Here is a 12,500-nt window from a genome sequence, read left to right as displayed (position 1 = left end):
AGCTTTCTTGTAAAGAAGAGACCGAGAATGGTCCAAGTGTCTCGGGGGAGAAGCTTAACTCTCTTCAAGAAGAGGAGACAGCTCCGTGGAAGGGGGGGGGGGGGGGTTTGGAGAGTTGGAGGGGTGGGGTGGGGTGGGGAGGTGAAGAGACGAGAAGGTGGGGATGGGAGAAAATGGGGGTGGAGAGGGAAAGGTGGAGAGGGAAAGGTGGAGAGGGTGGGTGGTGGAGAGGGTGGGTGGTGGAGAGGGTGGTTGGTGGAGAGGGTGGGTGATGGAGAGGGTGGAGGTGGAGAGGGTGGAGGTGCAGAGGTTGGAGGTGGAGAGTGGAGGAGTGCAAGGGTGGAAAGGTGCGGAGAGGGGAGGTAGAAGGGTGGAGGGATGGAGAGGTGGAGAAGAGGAGGGGTGGAGAGGTGGACAGGAAGGGAGGGGAAGGGAAACGTGGGAGAAGGGGGCATTAGGGATGTTGAGGGGAGGAGGAGGAGGAGGGGGAGGGGAGGGGAAAGGGAGGGGTAGAGATGGAGAGAGGGGGAGAGGTGGAGAGGTGGAGAGAAGGAAGGCGTCTTGGTGCCACTGACAGACGCCCAAGCGCATCTCTTCTCCCCAATCAGAAACACTTCAAGGTTTATGCAGTTATTCTTCAAGAAATCTTTATTTCAGCTTAGGAAGGACGTCTGGAAAACAGCCAATGTAGAAAAGGTGCCGTCAGCACAAGAATATAATGATTTAAATGGTCGGACAAACAAGTCATTTTATAAATAGGAGGAACAGGACAAAGGCGAAAGGGCATGTGGACATAACAGCAAAGATGAAGACCGAAGAAAAGAAGAAGAGAAAAAAAATGTATATATAGCAACGAGGAAAGGCTAGAAAGAGAATAAGACTAGAAGAGGAAGAGACAGAGACAGAAGAAGAGAAAGAGAAAGATAAAGAAAGAAAGAGGAACAGGAGGAAGAGGATCAAGTAGAGGAAGAGCAGTAGAGGGAGGTGAACATGAAGATAAGGATGATGAGGATAATGAGGATGATAAAAAGGATGAGGATAAGGAAGATGAAGAGGATGAAGAGGATAAGGAAGATGAAGAGGATGAAGAGGATGAGGAAAATAAGGATGAAGAGGATGAGGATAATGAGGATGATGAAGAAGATAAGGATAATGAGGATGATGAAGAAGATAAGGATAATGAGGATGATGAAGAAGATGAGGATAACGAGGGTGATGAAGAGGATGAGAGTAATGAAGATGATGAAGAGGACGAGAATAACGAGGATAATGAAGACGATGATTATAACGATGAAGTTGATGAGGATGATGAACAGGATGAGGATAATGTGGATGAAGAGAATGAGGATAAAGAAAATGTTGAAGAGGTTGAAGATAATGAGGGTGACGAAGAAGATGAAGATCTTGATAATCAGGAGGACATAGATAAGTCGAACGATACCCAGAAATGACAATGAAAAATAAAATAACAAAGAGAGAATCACCAATAAGCAAATAAATAAATAAACAAACAAAGAAACGAATAAATAAATAAAACATTCCAATAAACAAAAACAAAGCTTGCATCTAATCTGGAAGTGACAGCTTTCTCCCCCCCACTTCCCTTCTCCCCCCCACTTCCCTTCTCCCCCCCCCCACCTCGTCCTCGAAGCTGAGGTGTCGCGTAAAGAAGAGCCTGTCCCTGCCCGTCCCCGTCCCCGTCCCCGTCCCCCTCGACTGCGTTCCTCAAGTGGCATCCTGACATCTCAATTTCCAAACACACTTGATCGTCGTTTCATCACGCTCAGCTTCTAATCAAGCGAATTCTTTCCTTTCCTTCGCAAGGACGAAGATTTTTCGGTCTTCAACGAGGCAGGACGGCAAAGCAGACAGGTTGGGTCTATTTACTTGTTTTGCAAAGCGTGTGTGCGTGTGTGTGTGTGCGTGTGTGTGTGTGTGTGTGTGTGTGTGTGTGTGTGTGTGTGTGTGTGTGTGTGTGTGTGTGTGTGTGTGTGTGTGTGTGCCCGCGCGCGTGTGTACGTGTGCGTGCATGTGTGTGGGCGTGTATGTGTGTGCGCGTGTGTATTTGTGTGCGTGTGTGTGTGTGTGTGTGTGTGTGTGTGTGTGTGTGTGTGTGTGTGTGTGTGTGTGTGTGTGTGTGTGTGTGTGTGTGTGTGTGTGTGTGTGTGCACGCGCAAGTGTGTGTGTATACGTGAATGTATGTGTGTCTGTGTGCAAATAAAGTATTATGACAGCATCACAGTCTTAAACTATCTTCATTCTAAATCAGCTCTTTCGCCCGTGAGAGTACTCGTGCGCGTAAGCATTTCTTTTGCAGACCTTTCGTTTCGTCTCGCATTTCTTCCTTACTGTGTTCCTTCCTCTTCCTCCTCCTCCTTCTTCCTTCAGTCCTCCTCCAAAGGATTACAAAGGCTGAGCATGCTGACAGGAGACCTTTTGGTCCATATCTAGGTCAGATACGAAAAAAAATCATAATAATAATAAATTAATAAATAAAAATTATGATAATGTAAACAACAAATAAAATACATAAATACTGTAAATGCATAGGTATAGTTAAATAATAAACAAACAGGTAAATAGTAAATAATAATAAATTGACATATAACCATTAATAAATGAGAATCAAACAGACAAATGATAACTAAACAAAAATAAATAATATAAAATAAATTATAATCATTACAGCATCTTGCTTAGGTGTTTATCTAAATGATTCTTAAAGCTTCGAACTGAACTACATTCTCCTCCTTCCTTCAATCCTTCGAAACCTTCCTTCCCCCTCCTCCTCCTCATTCCTTCAGTCCTCCTCCTTCCTTCTCTCTTCCTCTTTCCTTCAGTCCTCTTCCTTCCTTCCCGCCTCCTACTCCTCTTCCCTTCCCTCCTCCTCCTCCTCTTTCTCCTTCCTTCCCGCCTCCTCTTCCTCCTCCTCCTCCCTCCTTCAGTCCTCCTCCTTCCTTCCCGCCTCCTCCTTCCTTTAGTCCTCCTCCTTCCTTCCCGCCTCCTACTCTTCCTTCTTTCCCTCCTCCTCCTCATTCCTTCCCTCATCCTCCTCGCCCTTCCTTCCCGCCTCCTCCTCCTCCTCATTCCTTCCCTCATCCTCCTCGCCCTTCCTTCCCGCCTCCTCCTCCTCCTCATTCCTTCCCGCCTCCTCCTCCTCATTTCTTCCCTCTTCCTCATTCCTTCCTGCCTCCTCCTCATTCCTTCCTACTCCTTCTTCCTTCCCTCCTCCTCCACTTTCCTTCCCTCCTCCTCCTTCCTTGCCTCCTCCTCCTTCCTTCCCTTCTCCTCCTCCTTACTTTTCTCCTCCTCCTTACTTTTCTCCTCCTCCTCCTCCTTCCTTCCCTCCTTCTCCACCGTCCTTCCCTCCTCCTCCTCCTTCCTTCCCTCCTCCTCCTCCTTGCTCCCCTCCTCCTCCTCCTTCTTTCCCTCTTCCTCCTTCTTCCTTCCCTCCTCTTTTTCTTTCTCCTCCCTTCCTTCTTCTGGTCTAATTCTCAAAGTCGCTTTTTCGTTTATTGCACCTCGTCTTGCCAACAACTCAGAAAAAGTCTCAATCCTACTCCTGCTCTTAGTCCTACTCACACTACTCCTATTCCTACTCCTCTTCTTCCTCGTTCTCGTTTTCCTCCTATTCATTTCCTCTTCCCCTTCCCTCTGCTCCTCCTCCCCTACCCTTTATCCTCCTCCTACTCTTTCTACTCTTTACTCCTCCTCCTCCTCCTTCTAATCCTATTCCTCTTTCTACTCCTCCTCTACCTCCTTTCACTATTCCTCCGCCTACTCTTTCTACTCCTCCTCTTCTCCCCTCCTCCTTCTACTCCTCCTCTTCTCCCCTCCTCCTTGTACTCCTCCTCCTACTCTTTCTACTCCTCTTCGTGGCTACTGACCCCTGAAATGGGCAAGACTGGAACGAACCTTTGAAACAGGTTCGAATCGTGTATGAAGAAGCTTCGATTGCGAGTTCGAAGCGGCACCACTCGAACTTTTTCCTTCTGAAGCCGATCTGCATCGTTTCATTTCATTTCCTCGTCTGAAGGTTTTTTTGTTTTTTTGTTTGTTTTTTCTTGAAGGAATTAGTTTCGTTTTATGAAGCAGGATTTCGATAAAACGTATTCGGAAGAGGGTGGACCTGTAGTCACGTAATATAATCCATAATGTACACGTAAGATTGTATGTACATGTACACACACCTGTACAAGTACGTTTTACTCGCGTATGTATGTTAATGCACGGACGAACGTACCAAGGCTAAGATAGAGGTGCAAATTTTTCCTCTCTCTAACAGACGCAGAGACAAACACAAATACAGACACACACACACATACATAAACACACGTACATGAATTTGAGGCTAGATATGATCAATTGGAGAGTAGGATACGGGACTCAAATAGTGTTGCTCCTTTACTGTATACTACAATTAGGTAATAACACACACACTGAGACACAATAAAATGAAATGGAATTAACTAGATACGATGAGAATGAAATAAAAATGTAATGGTAATACAAAGTAAAATAAATGAATGAATGAATGAATAAGAAAAAATCTACTCTAACGGAGTACGTGTTTCTGCATTTTTAAGAATTCACCTGTGGCTGTATTTTTTTTTTTTTTTTTTCAAGATCGTGTCGATAAACTACCTGACCGACACGACACCCGCGATCCCACAACAGTCAGCAACACTCCAGAGAGCAATCTATCTCCAGCTCCCCCCCCCCTTTTTTCAGCTTTTCTTGCATAGAACTAAAAAATAACAGCGATGAAACTAAGTGTGCAGGTATGCACTGCTTCCGCCCGTATTATCAGCGTATTTGGAAACGACCCGGAAGACTGTGTACGAAAAATAATTTTAAAAATTTATACCTGCCGTCGTCAATTTTACGGCTCGTAGCTTAGTCTAAGCTATAGTCTCGATGAAGGAAGGCTACGGAAATATTCCTAAGGCTTTTTCTAAACTCTTTCAATGGGCAGAAAGAGGTAAAAACGAGTATGCAGGGCCACAGTTATCAGCGGTAATGTGTTTCTTCGTTTATTGTTACGTTTGGCAATCTAGTCTAAGAAAAGGTTCCGAGGAAGGTAGGCTACGAAAAACAACCCAAAGTCCTCCGAACGCCTTTGCTGGAGAGAAAAGGAAGAAGGTATAACGAGCATGCACGGCTACGATTATCAGTGGTAATGACTTTCATTATAGTCCTTTTTACGAAACGTATCCATATCTAAGAGATGGTTTCGCGGAAGGCTAGCTACGGAAAAAAATTTAAATGGTGCCAAGTTAGTGAGACTTGAGGGATTCTGTTATGTTTAATACCAAACGCTTCTATTTAGGGGAGAGCAAGAAAAGCAAGAAGAAAAAAGAAGAGGAAGAGGAAGAAGAGGAAGAGGAAGAGGAAGAGGAAGAGGGAAAGGAAGAGGAGGAAGGAAAAACAAGAAAAGCAACTAGTTCTTGCACTTGGACTGCTGAGGCAGATAACAGTCACTGCTGGGAGTTAGAGAGTGCGGGATTCGAATCCACAATTAAGCGAATACGAGACCAGCACGCTTCCGATTGCGCTACCAATGCACCATTCTCAAGCTCAATTAATTCTGGGATCTTATAACCCCTTCAATAAGGTGATTTTATTCAGCTGAAAAGATCCCTCGATGTTATAAGGCCATGTTTACACCAGCGGTTTGAACTGCGCAAAACAGCGGCGGTACCGCATAGTCAAGCAGAAACTGGGTGGTTGTGTGTGAACGCCTCCAATGACTTTCACTACAATTGAACCGCCGCGGTTCAAACCGCACGTAACTGGTGTATGTACATTCTTTTTTTTCTCTCTCTTCTATATATATTTTTTGTATATAGATTGATTGACCGACTGATTTTTATTATTTTAATTTATTCATTCATCAATTTGTTTATTCATTCACCTATTTATTGGTTAACAATATTTTTATTTCTTTGATTTGCCCATTTATCTATTACTATTGTTATTTTTTCTCATATTTTCATACTCTCTTCCCATGTGAACTGAATTTCTGAAGAGAGTTAAAATAACCTGTGTTTCAGATATCGTGTTAAGTCGTGTTTCTCTTTTAGTCCCTCTCACTTGTGTATTGCCACGCGACGGTTCGAGACCCAACTGGTGAGGTCACACTGTTGACCCCGTGATCTTTCAACTCCTTTGGGTCCGTGGTTCATTGTATAGCTCTTAGGACAAACGCCAGGCGATTTTATTCAACTGAGAATTAGGGATTAAGGTGTTTAGATTAAAAGTAGATTAAACTTGATCACGTTTGGGCCAAGTTTTGAGCCAAATTTGAGACAGGTTTGGGCGAAAATTCGGGCCAAGTTTGGACCAAGTTTGGACCAAATTTTGTACCAACTTTGGACCAAGCGTAGATCAAGGTTGGACCAAGTTTGGATTTGGTATTGATTGTTTTTGGAACTTAGAGTCAACTTTATATTAAGTTTGAGTTGACTGAGCCGATTCGAGTTAACTCGGGTCAAATAATCTAAGTTTGGTCTAGCCGAGTCGAGTCAAACCACACTGAGTCGAACAAACAGAGCCTCACCGAGTCGAATGGAGCTTCGTCGAACTTCGCTTCGCTGAGTCGAACCACGCCGAGTCGAACAGAGCCTAGTCGAACCTCGCCGAGTCGAACCGAGCCTAGTCGAACCTCACCGAGCCGAGTAGAACGTAGCCTAGTCAAACCACGCCTCACCAAGTCGAACCTCGCTAAGTCGAACCAGAGTCGAACCTTCCGAAGTCGATTTCAGCCAAAGCCAAGCCAAAGCCGATCAGAGTTGGACTGTTGGTTGGCTTGGAGCGGTTTGTTGAGTTGGAACTCGGTCGCACTCATACATTGTCCTCTTCACGTGAGTGGCACCAACTCGGGCGTGAAATTGGCTCGTTCCTCAAGACCCCGAAATGCAGCTGTGACCCCTCGAGTGCCACTTGAAGCAGCTCCTCCTCGAAGGAATTTCGTCTCGGGTCCTCCTTGTGCAAGTCTATGGCCAACATTCACCCCTCTACCCTCCCCTCCCACCTCCTCCTCTTCTTTATCCTCCTCTTCTCTTTATCCTCCTCCTCCTCTTTATCCTCCTCCTCCTCTTTATCCTCCTCCGCCTCTTCATCCTCCTCCGCCTCTTCTTCATCATCCTCTTCTTTATCCTTCTATTCTTTATTCTCCTCTTTTTCCTGCTCTTTATCCACCTTCTCTTTCTCCTATTCTTTGTCCTCCTCCTCTTCCTACCGCGTTATCCTCTTTTCAAGGAACACCTGTTTGATGAATAAAGTCTTCTGGAGTTTTGTTATACATAACTTATGGGGTTTGTCAAGAAGTTAATCAGAAGGTGAGGAGCCTACGCCAGGAGGCGATGAGTAGCTGCTGCAGAAGCCATCACTTTTAAGCTATGCTGCTTCATGCTGGCTGCCTCTTGCTTGTTGCCTGCCTTCTGCTTCTGCTGTATGTCTCCTGCTGCCTGCTTCTGCTGCCTCCTTCCTTTCACTCCAGGCGGCGTCATCAGCTTTGGAGCGTTTGATTGCAGCTCATTCAGAGGAAGAACGCGAGACACAATTCACTCCCGTATTACATGTCAAGCAAATCACGTACTTACCCATCCATCCATTCCTCCTCTTCTTCCCCCTCCTCCTCTTCTTAACCATCTCCTCCTCCTCCTCCTTCTCCTCCTTCTTCTTCTTCTTCTCTTCATAATCTCAACCATCTCCTCATCTTTCTCCTCCCTATCTTTATCAAATAAAGTCTTCCCCTTCTTCCTCCCCTTTTTTCTCCTCATCATCAGATAACATTTTTCTTCCTCTCCTCCCAGTCCTTCTCCTCCTGCTCCTCTTCCTTCTTCTCTTCCTTCTCCTCCCCTTTTCTTCATTCTCTTCCTTCTCCTCCCCTTCTCTTCATTCTCTTCCTTTCTCCTCATCCTTTTCCCTTATCCTCTTCTTCCCCCTTCTACTCCCATTTTTCTTCACCACTTTATCATCAATTTCATCATTATTATTATCTTATCCGTTTTCCTATTCATTCCCCTTTTTGTCGGTTTTGCCTCGTCCTCTTCAACTTCTTCCCCCCACCCAACTATTCCTCCAATTTCACTCCCCGTCCCCCCTCCCCCCACCTTTTCTTCCTCGTAATTCGAACAAATGACTTCAATACAAAATCCTCCTCTCCTTTTCTTTCTACACCTGAACCTAACCTCCTCCTCCTTCCTCCCCTCACCCTCCTTGTTCTCTTTCACCTTTATTTATATATAGATATATTTATATATTTTCTGTCTCCTTCATTTTTAGTTATCCACTTCTTGCTCATTGTCCTTCATCTTATCTTTCATTTTATGCATCCTTCTTCCTATTTCTTTTTTACTCTTCACCTATGTGAGACTTTTTCCCTTTTTTTTTCATTTCTCTCACGTCATTGTATTTTCGTATATGAGAGTAATTCAATATGACAGGTATTACTAGGAATTCGTGAAAATAGTGGTGAGCACGAGTCAATCTGCCTCCTTAAGATTTGGGACAAAATTACATCCTCGGAGACTGAGGACACAATAAGCATTCAAGTGTCTACGCATACTATCTATCTTAGGCTACAGTTACACTAGTCAACAAAATGGTTGGATTCCAACGACTCAGCTGGAATCCAACTATTCCGTCGACTAGTGTAACCGTAGTTTTAAAGGTCTTCTTGGGTGTTCTTCCTTCCCTCGCCTTCCATGTTCCTCCCTCCTGCACCTCCTCGCCTTCTTCTTTGGTCACCCGTTGGCTCAAGTTATTTCTGGAGCCAGAGAACTCTCAACGTATATTTGGACGTTTGTCCTTCTTCTGTAGCCATTGTTACTACTACTGCTACTAATGTTGTTACTACTACTGCTACTACTACTACCACTACTAATGTTGCTACTACTGGTACTACTACTACTACTACTACTACTACCACTACCACAACTACTACTACTGCTACTACTACTACTACTACAACTACTACTACTACTACTACTACCATTTTTTAACAACCTCCATCCTCGTGGAACTGTGTGGTGAAAGCAGTCAGGATCTGTCTCCCACAGACACAATTCATTGGCCCCTCTCTCGCCAATGACTGTGGTCGACTACCCTTTTATATTTTGAATTATTTAACTTTAATGAAGCCTAATACAGAAGTTCATTTATCCTACTTTCTACTATAGTCTGCTCAAAATCGAGGTTTTGTATATATGCTGATTTAGTGGGTGGGGACCTGGTACCTCTCAGGCATAGAAGGGCTGATCTTTAGAGTGAGAGTGACAGTCTACATCTGCGACGTCTACAACTACTACTGCTAGTATGACTATTACTACTACTACTGCTACTGCTGTTAACTTCATCAATATATACGCATGCTGCCTTCTGCGCTTTCCTCGTCCTTCTTTATTATCATACAAGTGTTCTCTTTCCTTCTTCGTTGTACCACGACCTGGCTTTCGTAAGTATATCTTGTTCCACTCATTATATATTACGCTATATATGTCGCTATCCCCGTTCATATTCCTCCTTATTTGCTTCCTTTTATGATTCCTATCTTCTTTTTAGATTTCATGACAATCATCAGTCCTGCCTTTCGTGACTTGAAGATAATTTTGCACAGTTAGGAAGATCTTCTGTTCCGTTGTAGCTCCCGGTTCCTGTTCATTACCTGAATGGCCTTCCTCTTCAAAAGTTTCTCTGATGAAGGACTTGGCCGAAAGGAATATACTCGTACACACGAGCTCACCTGTTTTCTCATACTTTTGTCAATAAATATATATATATATAATGATATCAATATTCACATCAATATCAATATTGTATCAATATAATGACCGCGTAGGGGCAGCTTAAAAACAAAATAAAATAATCTGGCAATTGCTCCAATCCAACCAATGAAGTGGGATATTGTGTTGAAGCGGTTCGGAGATCGATGAAAAGAGAGTTCGAGAAGAGGAGGAACCTGCTGCCGAAGGCGTCTGGGGACGATGTTGTCGAGAGCCGCCCAATTAGCCATGGGCCCGCCCGGAAATATGTTTTGTACGTCGGAGCCTCCCCTGGGGGAGCCTTCTCCTGTGGGACTTTTCCCCCTGGGAGTCACTGGGGCCAACATACTAAGCTCCTACAAAAGACGAATGACTAGAGTATATATATATATACATATATATATATTATATATATATATATATATATATATATATATATATATATATATGTACTTGCATTTGTGTGTTTCTGTCCACGTTCGCGTCTGCCCCCGGCAAATCTTTCATATACTTCATATACCAATATTTCCATATAATTTTACTCGTGATTTTCATTTACAGACTCAAACACATCTTGCATAGGTCTCATTTTTTATTTCATAAAATAAACAATCAAGCGTCTCTTTATGTATATGAGTTATTGGTACTCTGTACCCCTCTCCCACTCCCTCTCCCCACTAATCCCATCTTTCCTAAGCTCCTTCTTCTCCTCCCCTTCTTCCTCCCTCGCTACCTCTTCCTCCAAACTTTAAAAGTGCAAATTAGATGCCCTCAAGCTACATGATACAATAACACGCACACCCAACGCTCAATTGGATGAACACACGAATTGACAGACACGATTCTGTTCAATTTGGGAGCTCCACGTGCATGAATGCGAGGACAAAGATGGTTTTGCAAAGACAGGGGAAGGCGACATTGTTATCTCAGCTTTGTATGATACAATCGTGTAAATAGGATAAGGAGTTTACACCCTCACGCCAATACATGAATGCATACATGCATACATTACACACACACATACACACACACACACACACACACACACACACACATACATATATATATATATATATATACATATATATATATATGCATATACATATGTATATACATATATATATATATATATATATACATATACATATGATATATATATATATATATTATATATATACATATATGTATATATATATATATATATATACATATATATATATATATACATATATATATAACTTAGACCCACTCTCAGAGAAAGATAAGCTGAGATACAGAGCGAGCCGTATATTTTGCCCACTGTGATCCTCTTCAGCAGGTACGTACATAGAATAGGAAGACAAGAACATATATAGAGAGGGAAATGTTAGAAAAGGGAACTAGGGAAGCCTCAAGTCACGCATTCTTGATGGGGTTGGACCTTTTGTTCCTTGGAGATAAGTTTGGTTACTGCCAAGTTAGTAATAGCATCTGGTGGTAAACCTTTTGATGAGTTGAAATTAGGAAATTGTTTAGTAAATAAAGATTCAACAATTTTTCTTTGGAAACTAAAATTTGAATGATATATTGTAGCTGCATTCTTCCAATCTATTCGGTGATCTAAGAGACTTGAATGGAGGAATACAGCTGAGTTTTCTTGTCCGTATTTTACAGAATTTTTATGCTCCTTTATTCTTGTGGGTAGGTCACGTCCCATTTGTCCCCAGTACACTTCGTCACAATCAAGACATGGTAATTTATACACTCCGGGTTTGTCCTTCTTAGGAGTTCTGTGATGGACAGTTACCACTTTTCTGAAAATGCTATTTGGGTAACTGAATATGATTTTAATTTGATTGCTATGTAGTAATTTTGAAGCGGCATGGCTGAAAGAAGCCGTTTGGGTTGGATTTCGCTTGTCTGGCAACCTTAATTTCATAGTTACGTTTTGCTGTGCACGTATTCTTTTTAACCAGTTTTGCCATATCGTTATATTTGGATCTAAGGTGTGTTTCCCCGTTTTTTATTCTTTCGTAAAGTCCTCTTTTCATTCCAATCTCATGTTTCAGCCTGTCCGTCATATATACATTCTGTCTGGCTATGTTATTTATATTTATTATTCATTTATTATTTTTACTACATATGTAAGATTGTACATACATACATACATATACCAAGGCTTTTTCCCCCTTTCAAGGGAGGTAGCCAAAAAGGGGAAGGCATAAAAACACTCTCACCCATTTCATCCCTAAATACACTCCACACCCCTCCCACCCTCCCTCTCATCTGAGCACCTCCTGGATGACGGGTCATCCCTGCACCTTGCCCACCGCCCTGGGTCAGAAGCAGTGTCGCAAGACACAGCACATCCACAGCAAGGCCGCTTCATTTAATCGGCGACCCCCCCTCTCCGTCCCCCCTTGCATATAAGGAGCGGACGGGGAGAAATCCCTTCGGGCTGCGTCAAATTTTGCTCACACATACTACCTCACCCCCATCCCCCCGCCAATTCCTCCTCATCCAATCACAACATCATCCATATACAACCATTCTCCACTCACCTCTGTCTTCCGTCCTCTCCCTTCCTTCCTCAACAGACATTCCCCTCTTCCCCAAAGCCCCCTTCACCCCATCCATCCACCTCATCCTAGGACGTCCCCTCATGTTCACTCCCTCCACATCTGCCTTCCATACCAGTATTAATATTTTTGATGGTATTCATTGTTAAATTATAATATCTTATATCATACAACA

The sequence above is a fragment of the Oratosquilla oratoria genome, chromosome 10 (assembly GCF_046742065.1).
Source record: "Oratosquilla oratoria isolate Oo_2021 chromosome 10, ASM4674206v1, whole genome shotgun sequence".
NCBI lineage: Eukaryota > Metazoa > Arthropoda > Malacostraca > Stomatopoda > Squillidae > Oratosquilla > Oratosquilla oratoria.
The sequence above is the reverse complement of the archived record's forward strand: the minus strand, read 5'-3'. Positions refer to the sequence as shown.